Source organism: Zea mays, chromosome 2, assembly GCF_902167145.1.
Source record: "Zea mays cultivar B73 chromosome 2, Zm-B73-REFERENCE-NAM-5.0, whole genome shotgun sequence".
Classification (NCBI taxonomy): Eukaryota; Viridiplantae; Streptophyta; class Magnoliopsida; order Poales; family Poaceae; genus Zea; species Zea mays.
The window spans coordinates 62520901-62531960 of NC_050097.1; positions in this window are offsets into that span (position 1 = coordinate 62520901).

The following is an 11060-nucleotide window of genomic DNA, read 5'->3' on the forward strand; positions in this document are numbered from 1 at the left end:
AGGGAGTCCGAAGGGATCCTTCAGACAATGTTTGTTGAGATCCGTATAGTCGACGCACATGCACCAATCCACTTTATTCTTTTTGAGTACAAGAACAGGATTTGCTAACCACTCAGGATGTAACAGTTCTCTAATGAATCCGGTCGCGACCAAGCGAGCCAACTCTGCACGGATGGCTTCTCTCTTGTCGGGCGTGAAGCGACGCAATTTTTGTCGGATCGGCCTCGCCTGGGCGGTAGACCATCAGTTTGTGCTCAGCCAGTTCTCTCGGGACTCCTGGCATATCCACAGGTTGCCATGTGAATACGTCTCAGTTATCTTGCAGGAACTGGATGAGCGCGCCTTCCTATTTGTCATCGAGGCTGGAACTGATGATGGCAGTCTTGCGCTCATCGGCGAACCCGAGGTTGATTCTCTTTGTTTCTTCGATCGGCCGCATAGAGGTCACGGCTTGAGCTTCATTCGCGGGTACCGCGAGGTCTTCCTCAGGCTTTGAGATTGCCTGCGCAGAAGAAGTCGCCGACGGTTTGGTGGTGAGGGCCGCCTGAATGGCCATTCGGAAACATTATGCGGCGCCTTGGAAGTCAGCGCGCACAGTTATGATTCCTTGTGGTCCTGGCATCTTCAGTATCATGTACGTATAATGTGGAATGGCCATGAACTTTGCCAATCCTGGCCTGCCGATGATGGCGTTGTACCCGCAATCGACGTTTGCCACCTCAAACCTCAGAAACTCAGTTCTGTAGTTTTCCGGAGTTCCAAAGGTGACCGGCATGTAGATGTGTCCCAGTGGATATTCTCCCTCAGTCGGCACGATGCCAAAGAAAGGAGTGTCCGACTCATGGAGCTCTTTGAGGGGAACTCCCAAGCCTTGGAGCGTCCGGGGGAAGGTGACGTTGATGCTACTTCCCCCGTCCACTAGTACCTTTTTACCCTGCTTTCTCGGATCACAGGATCGACGAGGAGCGGGTACTTGCCCGGGTGGTCGAAGTTGAGCCACTAATCCGCCCGAGTGAAGGTTATCGGGTGCTCGGACCATCGATACGGGGCGGGAGGTCTAACGGTCGCCACCAATATCTGACGGTCGTTGAGCTTTTGTTGCCTCTTGCTTTCTTGCGACCCATGTCCGCCTAAGATGACGTTGACTTCTCCGTCCATGCGTGGGAAGGCTCCACCTCCTCCCCCCTCCTGTTGTTGGGGTTGTCGAGGTTCTCTAGGCCCTCCTCGTGGTGGGGGAGGCGGCAGAGGTTGGAAGGGTCGGCCGTTCCCCACGGAATGCTTGAAGTCTCAGCAGTTCTGAAGGGTGTGGCACATATCCTTGTGGTACGGGCACTGGGCGTCGAGGATGTCGTCCAGAGTGCGTTCGCCTCCGCGAGGTCCTCCTCGGGCGCGAGAGGCGGGTGGTCCGGCGGCGTGGACTTCTTCACGAGGCCTCTTCTCCCAACGTTTGTCGGGTTGTTGGTTCGTGTCGCGTCATGGTGCCGCCGGTGCAGGCTTTGCTCCTCCAATGAGGTCCTGAGCTTGTTCGTTGGTGGTGATGTAGAGGTCGGCTTCCTGGAACAGCTGCTTGGAAGTAGTCGGCGCTTTCTGCAGTATGGCGCAAACGAAGGCCGAGTCATTAGATCCCCGGTAGAAGTCCTCGATCACTTCTGCTTCTGCGACCTCGGGGATACGATTTATTATGGTCTGAAATCTTTTGAGGTATGACCGGAGAGTCTCATCCCCTCGGCGCTTGATGGATTTGAGGTCCCATGGCTGCGCCGGTTTGTCGGAGAGAGATTGGAAGTTGGCGGTGAAGCGCCGACTGAAATCGCTCCAGTCGTCGATGCAGTGTCGGGGTAGGTGTCGCAGCCATTGCAGTGCATCCTGCCCGAGGACGATAGGCAAGTATGCGGTCATGACGTCTTCGGTTGCCCCAGCGGCTCGGGCGGCGGTGGTGTAGACGGCCAGCTGAAAGGGAAATAGGCTTACACCTTTTCCAAAATGATTTTGGTGGTTGAATTGCCCAACACAAATAATTGGACTAACTAGTTTGCTCTAGATTATAAGTTTTACAGGTGCCAAAGGTTCACAATAAACCAATAAAAATACCAAGAAAGGGTTCAAACAAAGAGAGCAAAAGACAACCGAAGTGTGCCCTGGTCTGGCGCACCAGACTATCTGGTGCACCACCGGACAGTGTCCGGTGCACCAAGGAACTCAACTCCGAATTGCCCACCTTCGGGAATTCTTGGAGCCGCTCCGCTATAATTCACCAGACTGTCCAGTGTGTCAGCGGAGTAACGGCTACTACAATGCTAACGGTCGTCTGCAATAGCAGTTAATGCGCTACAGTGCGCGCAGAAGTCACAGCACGTGCCAGACGGCACACTGGACACTCTATAGGACCTGTCCGGTGCACCATCGGACTGTCCGGTGGCCCAGAAGACAGAAGCTCCAACGGTCGAACCCTAACGGTTGGGTGACGTGGCTGGCGCACCGGACAGTGTCCGGTGGCGCACCGAACTGTCCGGTGCGCCATGCGACAACAGCCTCCACCAAACGGCTAGTTTGGTGGTTGGGGCTATAAATACCCCCAACCAACCACCATTCATTGCATCCAAGTTTTCAGCCTTCAAACACCTTACAAGAGCTATAGCATTCAATACAAGACACAATCAAAGAGATCAAATCCTCTCCCAAGTCCAAAGATCATTTCAATCTAATAGTGACTAGTGAGAGAGAGAGAGACTTGTGTTCATTTGAGCTCTTGCGCTTGGATTGCTTTTCTTTTTCATTCTTTCTTGATTCCAACTCAATTGTAACCAAGGCAAGAGACACCAATTGTGTGGTGGTCCTTGTGGGGACTTAGTGTCCCGTTTGATTGAGAAGAGAAGCTCACTCGGTCTAAGTGACCATTTGAGAGAGGGAAAGGGTTGAAAGAGACCCGGTCTTTGTGACCACCTCAACGGGGAGTAGGTTTGCAAGAACCGAACCTTGGTAAAACAAATCACCGTGTCATCCGCCTTATTTGCTTGTGATTTGTTTTCGCCCTCTCTTTTGGACTCGTTTATATTTCTAACGCTAACCCCGGCTTGTAGTTGTGCTTAAAGTTTGTAAATTTCAGATTCGTCCTATTCACCCCCCCCCCTCTAGGCGACTTTCAATTGGTATCAGAGCCCGGTACTTCATTAGAGCCTACCCGCTCGAAGGGATGTCGGGAGATCACGCCAAGAAGGAAATGGTGACCGGCAAGAAGCCTGCCACAAGCCATGGGAAGGCTCCATCCGGGTAGTCCGGCAACAAGATGAAGGGATCCTTTTCACATGACAAGTCGTGTCGGAGCGGCAAGAAGAAAAAGAAGATGAAGAAAGTCGTCTACTACGAGACTGACTCTTCATCACCATCCACCTCCGGCTCCGACACGCCGTCCGTCACTTCTAAGCGCCATGAGCGCAAGAAGTTTAGTAAGATCCCCTTACGTTATCCTCACATTTCCAAACGCACCCCTTTACTTTCCGTCCCACTAGGCAAAGCACCGGTTTTTGACGATGAAGTTTATTGTATGTGGAGTGATAAAATGAGGCACCATCTAACCTCACTCCACGCTAGCATTTGGGACATTGTTGAGTTTGGTGCACAGGAACCATCCGTGGGGGATGAAGGCTATGACTCAGACGAAGTAGCCCAAATCCGACACTTCAACTCCCAAGCCACCACTATACTCCTCGCCTCTCTAAGTCGAGAGGAGTATAACAAGGTGCAAGGATTGAAGAGCGCCAAAGAGATTTGGGATGTACTCAAGACCACACACGAAGGAGACGAGGTGACCAAGATCACCAAGAGGGAAACGATCGAGGGGGAGCTCGATCGCTTCATGCTTCACCAAGGGGAAGAGCCACAAGCAATGTACAACCGGCTCAAGACTTTGGTGAACCAAGTGCGCAACCTCGGGAGCACCAAGTGGGATGACCATGAAATGGTCAAGGTTATTATTAGATCACTCGTATTTCTTAATCCCACTCAAGTTCAATTAATTCGTGGTGATCCTAGATATAAGCTAATGTCTCCCGAGGAAGTTATAGGAAAATTTGTGAGCTTTGAGTTGATGATCAAAGGCTCCAAGAAAATCATCGAGCAAGGCGCCTCCTCCACACCCGATGTGCAACCTGTTGCATTCAAGGCAACGGAGGAGAAGAAAGAAGACTCTACACCTAGTAGGGTCCCCATCGACGCCTCCAAGCTCGACAATGAGGAAATGGCGCTCATCATCAAGAGCTTTCGCCAAATCCTCAAGCAAAGGAGGAGGAAGGACTTCAAGCCCCGCTCCAAGAAAGTTTGCTACAAGTGTGGTAAGCCCGGTCATTTTATTGCAAAATGTCCATTATCTAGTGATAGTGACAGGGGCGACGACATGAAGGGAAAGAGAAGAGAAAAGAAGAGGTACTACAAGAAGAAGGGCGGCAGTGCCCATGTTTGTCGGGAGTGGGACTCCGATGAGAGCTCCACCGACTCCTCCTTCGACGAGGACGCCGCCAACATCGCCGTCAACAAGGGACTTTTCTTCCCCAACGTCGGCCACAAATGCCTCATGGCAAAGGACGGCAAGAAGAAGAAGGTAAAATCTAGATCCTCCACTAAGTAAGCAACATCTAGTGATGAGGCTAATTCTAGTGATGATGATGATGATTTATTGACACTTTTTGCCAACCTAAACATGCAACAAAAGGAGAAATTAAATGAATTAATTAGTGCTATTCATGATAAGGATGAACTCTTAGATAGTCAAGAGGACTTCCTAATTAAAGAAAATAAAAAGCATGTTAAGGTTAAAAATGCTTGTGCTCTAGAGGTAGAAAAATGTGAAAATTAACTAGTGAGCTAAGCACTTGCCATGATGTTATTTCCAACCTTAGAAATGAAAACGCTAAATTAATTGCTAAGGTTGAGAAATCAAATGTTTGTGATGATTCAATTGACAATCTTAGAAATGATAATGCTAGTTCAATTGCTAAGATTGAAAAATTGAATGCCTCTCTTGCTAGCCTTAAAAATGAGAATGAAAAATTAATTGCTAAGGCTAAGGAATTAGATGTTTGCAATGTTTGTATTTCCAATCTTAGAGATGAGAATGACAATTTACATGCTAAGATTGTTGAGTTAAAGACTTGCAAACCCTCTACATCTACCGTTGAGCATGTTACAATTTGCACTAGATGTAGAGACATTAATGTTGATGCTATTCATGATCACTTAGCTTTAATTAAGAAACAAAATGATCACATAGCTCAACTTAATGCCAAAATTAATGAGCATGACTTAGAAAATGAAAAATTTAAATTTGCTAGAAGCATGCTCTATAGTGGGAGACGCCCTGGCATTAAGGATGGCATTGGCTTCCAACAGAGAGACAATGTCAAGCTCAATGCCCGTCCTAAAAGATTATCTAACTTTGTTAAGGGCAAGGCTCCCATGCCTCAGGATAACGAGGGCTACATTTTGTACCCTGTCGGTTATCCCGAGCACAAAATTAGGAGAATTCACTCTAGGAAGTCTCACTCTAGCTCTAATCGTGCATTTATGTATAAGAGTGAGGCATCTAGCTCTAGGCAATCAACCTGTGCTAAATTGCCTGAGAAGAAAACTCCTATTGCATCAAATGATCATAACATTTCATTTAAGACTTTTGATGCATCTTATGTGCTTACTAACAAATCAGGCAAAGTAGTTGCCAAATATGTTGGGGGCAAACACAAGGGATCAAAGACTTGTGTTTGGGTACCCAAGGTGCTTGTTTCTAATGTCAAAGGACCCAAGAACGTTTGGGTACCTAAGAACAAGGCCTAAAATTGTTTTGTAAGTTTATGCATCCGGGGGCTTGTTGGCGACTTGTTCTCAAATACTGTGAGTTAAGAACAAGGCAACATAAGAAATGTTAAACGTTAAAGTCCTTCGTCCTTCGAAGCATTATTTTCCTTAGGACATAACGACTTTCGGACGAAGGTTACGAAGGACATACCTTCGTAAGCATGATATATAAAAATAGAGAGGAAATCATACGAAGTATAAGAGACAACATGAATAATTAAATATGTTGTTATTGGATCATTTCCATTTTATTACTATGAAGAAATAGAAATGATATCATGTTACAAGTGTACCTTTGGCTTGAGGGAAGGTAAATAGTACAAGCATGACGCAAAAGCAAAATGCCAAGTCAGCGTGAACAGTACGGGAACACTGTTCATCTATTTATAGGCACGGGACGCAGCCCATGTAAAATTACACTCATGCCCTTTACATTTGCTAATAATTCTATAGTAATCCATTGGGGTCTGAATAGCCTTTTCCCCTTTAAGTCGGTTTCCTTTTCTGTTATCACGCCGAAGCTCCCTTGTGCACAGCTTCGGCTTCGTTCCATCCTTCGTATCCCTTGTGCTTCTTCACACTATGATCTTGACTCAAGTCCGAAAGGTCCAAGTTCGAAGGTACCTGCTCATGTATTATACTCCAGAAACATTGTTAAATCATGTTTTTGAGGACCTTCGGAAGTCGAAGGCCCCCAACAGTAGCCCCTCACAATATTAATTTATTAGGATGATAAATTTAGATTGCGATATGGACGAAGGCCCTAAGCCAAAGGTCCGAAAAAACACCTTCCCTTTGCTAGAATAGCAATAGTCAATGACAAGCGGGATCCTCCCACTTGCAACGCCCTAGGCGTATAAATATGAGCACACCGCGAGCTCACTTGGTACGCTCTTTGCCATCTGCTTTGCCTACTCAAACAGCTCTTGCCTACAAACGCTTTCCTAGCTTTTTAGATTTTTTAGCTTCGGTCTTAGGAGCACATTTTCAGCATTTTCTAAGGGATGTCTCAAGATAAGAAAGTTGTTGCTGAAATGAAACTAAGCCTTTCTGAGGAGAAGAATTTGGGCTTTCTTGAATCAATAGCGAAAACAAATACAGAGAAGATTACTAGAGAAATTTTAGAAGGCTTATCTGAAGATACAGGTGAAAGTGACAGTTATGATGTGGAAAGTTGCGGCGAAGGCTCCGAAGATCGACCATGGCGACCAAGCCATACAATTTTCGGAAAATCAAGTATTAAACAGAGTCATCTTGATAACATGAGAGGAAGATATTTTCGGGATATGTCTATTGTGAGGGCAGATGATGGAGAGAGGACTATGCCTACTCCCGAAGAGAATGAAGTTGTGATCTTCCGAAGCTTTTTAAAGCTGGGCTTCGGTTCCCCTTAAACAGATTTGTGGTTGAAGTTATGAAGATATATCAGGTCTACCTTCATCAACTTACTCCTGAAGCAATCATGAGAATGGGAATCTTTGTATGGGTCGTGAGGAGCCAGGGCTTGGAGCCAAATGCAAAAGGTTTCTGCAATATGCACGAGCTATTATATGAGACGAAACCCTGGGGCAAAGAGCAGTATCATAACAATTTTGGCTGTTATAGCTTCGGTGCCCGCTCTGGGTCAAGTTGTCCCGTGCCGACATTTCGGAAGAGATGGCCCAGAGATTGGATGAAGGAATGGTTCTATGTAAAAAACGATTTGAAGGCACGAGAAGATATTAAAGATATTATCATGCGCCCTATCTGGCAGCGCTTCGGTCTCCGGAAACCGAAGGTGGATATTGACGAGGCAGCCGAAGAATGTCAGAGGGCCTTCGGCGTAGTTTGCTCTTTCATCGGGACAAGGGATTTAATCCAGGAGAAAATAGCCTTCAGAGTATGGCCACTTGTAGAAAAGTGGGAAATGCCAAAGGAGACTATCACGAAGTCTGACGAAGGTGGGTTGATTAGGATGAAGTTCACCTTCAGGTACGAAGGTAAGTTTGTTGAGCCAGATGATGATTGGCTGAAATGTATTGAAGCTACAAGCGATGAACTGCTTGGGCCATACTCGAAGGCAGAAGATACTGCATTATCTGCGGCCTTCGGAGGCCGGAAGAAGAAAAGGCTCAACTGAGTTTTTGATGCTATTGGGTTCATGTACCCTGACTACCGCTACCCGCTACGGGGGCGAAAAAGAAAAGATGCAACTTCCGAGAAAGATGATGCTTCATCTGCTCCAAGCGAGCCTGCGCTGAAGAGGAAAAAGGTGAAGGTCCTTACTCACCGACCGCGCTTTATTGAACCGGCCATAGTGCCCGAGTTTGTCGGTGAGACCTCTTCGTCTATTGAAGCCAAAGAACCTACACCTGCATAGAAAACTGAAGAGCTGACTGCAACGCCGAAGGCTGAAAAAAATTGAAGAGCCGAGAGCTGAAGGGACAAAAACATAAGAAATTTTAAGTCCTTCGGCAGAAGTTGAAGTGCCAAAAACCCAGAAAGGTCCAGCAATGACCCCCAAAAGAAAAAGGATGGTTAATGTTCTGGATGTACTGGAGACAATAAAGTCTTCAAGCTCTACTCCGAGGAAAACTGCCGAAGCTCAAAAAGCACAAATTGAGACAACAGCCTCTGAAGCCGAAGCTACAAAGCACCAGACTGAGATCGAAGTTGGGCCTTCAGAGCCCACCAAGGAGAAATCCTTGGAAACCGGAGGAGAAACGACAAAAGAGGCTATAAAGCAAATTCTGCCTGAAAAACTCTCTCTTCAACTCCCGAAGCATCTTCCAGAGTACCTGATTATATTGTACGACATGCTTCGGGCAAAAGGCTATCTGAAGAGGAAAAACGAGAAGCTCATCATTATGCCCAGAAATTAAAATACCCAAAAGGGGCGTTGATATTCAATGGCAGCGGAGAAGAAGACTTCTTGTATTGTCTCCCAGACAGCAAGGAGATCTCTGTCTGCCGGGAGATGGCAAGAAGCTTCGGATTCCTTACGCTAGAAGACGGGCTCTCAGTGTTATCAAAAGATTAATTGGCCGACAGCTTAGCATACAAAAGCTTAAAGGTGAGAGAATAAGATTTTTGTACTTAAAAACAAAAAAAATTCGTTTGCTTATACTTAATACCACACTCCTTTTGCAGGGCCTTATTCTTAGCAACGCCCTCAGGGCGCAAAAAAGCGCTGAAGACGAGGGATGTACCATGGCCTTGAATAACCTTCGTTCCGAAGTAATTGAGCTAAGGAACGAAGATCTTGAAAAAGACAAAATATTAAACTCATTGATAAACAAGATAAAAGAAGACGAGGCTGCTTCAAAAGCCCAAGCCGAAGCCCAGAAATGCGAAATTGATGATCTTCGGAGACAGCTCGCAGAAGCAAAATTAAAATGTGCAATTGCCGAAGCTGACCGAGACGCCAGCGATTACTGGAAAAATCATTGGGAGAAAACAACTGCAGAACTTAGGTCTTCAAAAGAAAGATGTTATGAAAAATCCATAGAATGTGTGGGAAAAATTAAGACTAGTTTCGCGAGCGTCGACGCATATTCGAATGAAGACAACTTCATACTGGGCGATCCCGAAGGTCCGATCGACTGGATCAACGGCGAAGCCGAAGCTTTTGAGGAAGTTTTAAGTGGCCGCATAGATGTCTGTGCCTTCTCAAGTGCAAGGGGAATTGCAGCTATTTTGGAGAAGGCAGGATGCGAGCATGTGAAGATTCTGGCCCAAGCCGAAGCTGCGTTCTCTATTGAAGATATAAAAGACCCTTCGGCCGAGGCAAGCTTTGTTGGCGGAAAGTTTTTCACCGACATCTGGGAAAGTGGTGGCCGAGGGATGGCTCACGAAATTATAAAGAAAAGTGAAAAAGATACCCACGATGCTAGAGAAGCAGCAAAAGCAGCTGAAAAAACTGCAGAACTTGAAAGGCGAATAGGTATTGTCTAATTGCTTTTGACTATATTCTTGTGACTTCGAACTTATTCATGTTTTATATCGCAGCCGAATTATCTCCTCCCTCGGAGCCCTTCAAGTCACAAGCCGACCCCGAAGCAAAGAAGGAGGATGAAATTACTAAGATGGCCGAAGCTATTATGGACAAAGTTGTGACTCAACTACTAAACAAAGCTGCGTAAGTAGTTTTAAAAGAAGAATAGCTATTGCTATAAAAACATTCGGAATACTGATGTAATATTTGCTGAACAAAGTGTGTAATATTCTATAGTTTTGAAAGTAATATATATAAGCTGTATGTAATTCAGTTCTTTACGATGCATGAAACTTTACATACATACCGTTTTTGAGCCTTTGGCGAAAAAACACCTTCCTTTCTTTTCATGCTTCGTGAAGAATATCCATATTCGCGAAAATATTATGCTTCGTAAGCAATAGATCTTCTCTGATACTAAGGTTGACGAAACTTTACTTCTTCAAACTTTATTTTGTGCCTTGGCACAATTTCTTCGAAACAATTTCCGAAGATTAACATTGTATTCCCCTCTTGTGCCATTGATGCAATATGATGTGTGATGTCATGCTATGCGAATGATGTGATGATGCTATGATATGCAAAATGATATTTGTGCCGAAGATACACACACGTTCCCATAGTAGAACACAGTCTCTTTGCCGTTTATTTTTCGGCTACACCGCTTATTTTTCGGTGTATCAGCGTTGACTTTTCGCTGTAAGCCTCCCTTAGGAGCTTCTTCGCCTTTTATTTCGGCGATATCAGCGTTTATTTTTTGCTGTAAGCCTCCCTTAGGAGCTTCTTCGCCTTTTATTTCGGTGGTATCAGCGTGTATTTTTCGCTGTAAGCTCTGCATTCCCTTTGGAACGACTTTTGAGCAGGAAACTTACGTTGCGTTCCCTTAAGAACGACTTTTGTTGCTCCGACAAAAACTTACACTGCGTTCCTTAAAACGACTTTTTGTTGCTTCGTCAAAACTTTTGGAACTTCGTTGGTTTATGAGGAAGGTATATTATATTATGATAATGACGAAGCTATTACAAGAAATTGAAAACAATAAAAGAACTAGGTTTTCAGTGATTGCTCTTTATTTAAAAAAGGTAAATGATAACGAATGTAAAAACTGTTTCAGAGGTAGGATATCTCCTAGTAGATGTGCTTCGATTCTGGCACAGTACTGTTGACTGGGCGAGCTTCGGACTGCTCCCTGAAATCTCGCTGCTGGTGAGTGTGCTGGCTCCCTTCTGGCTGTTGGCCT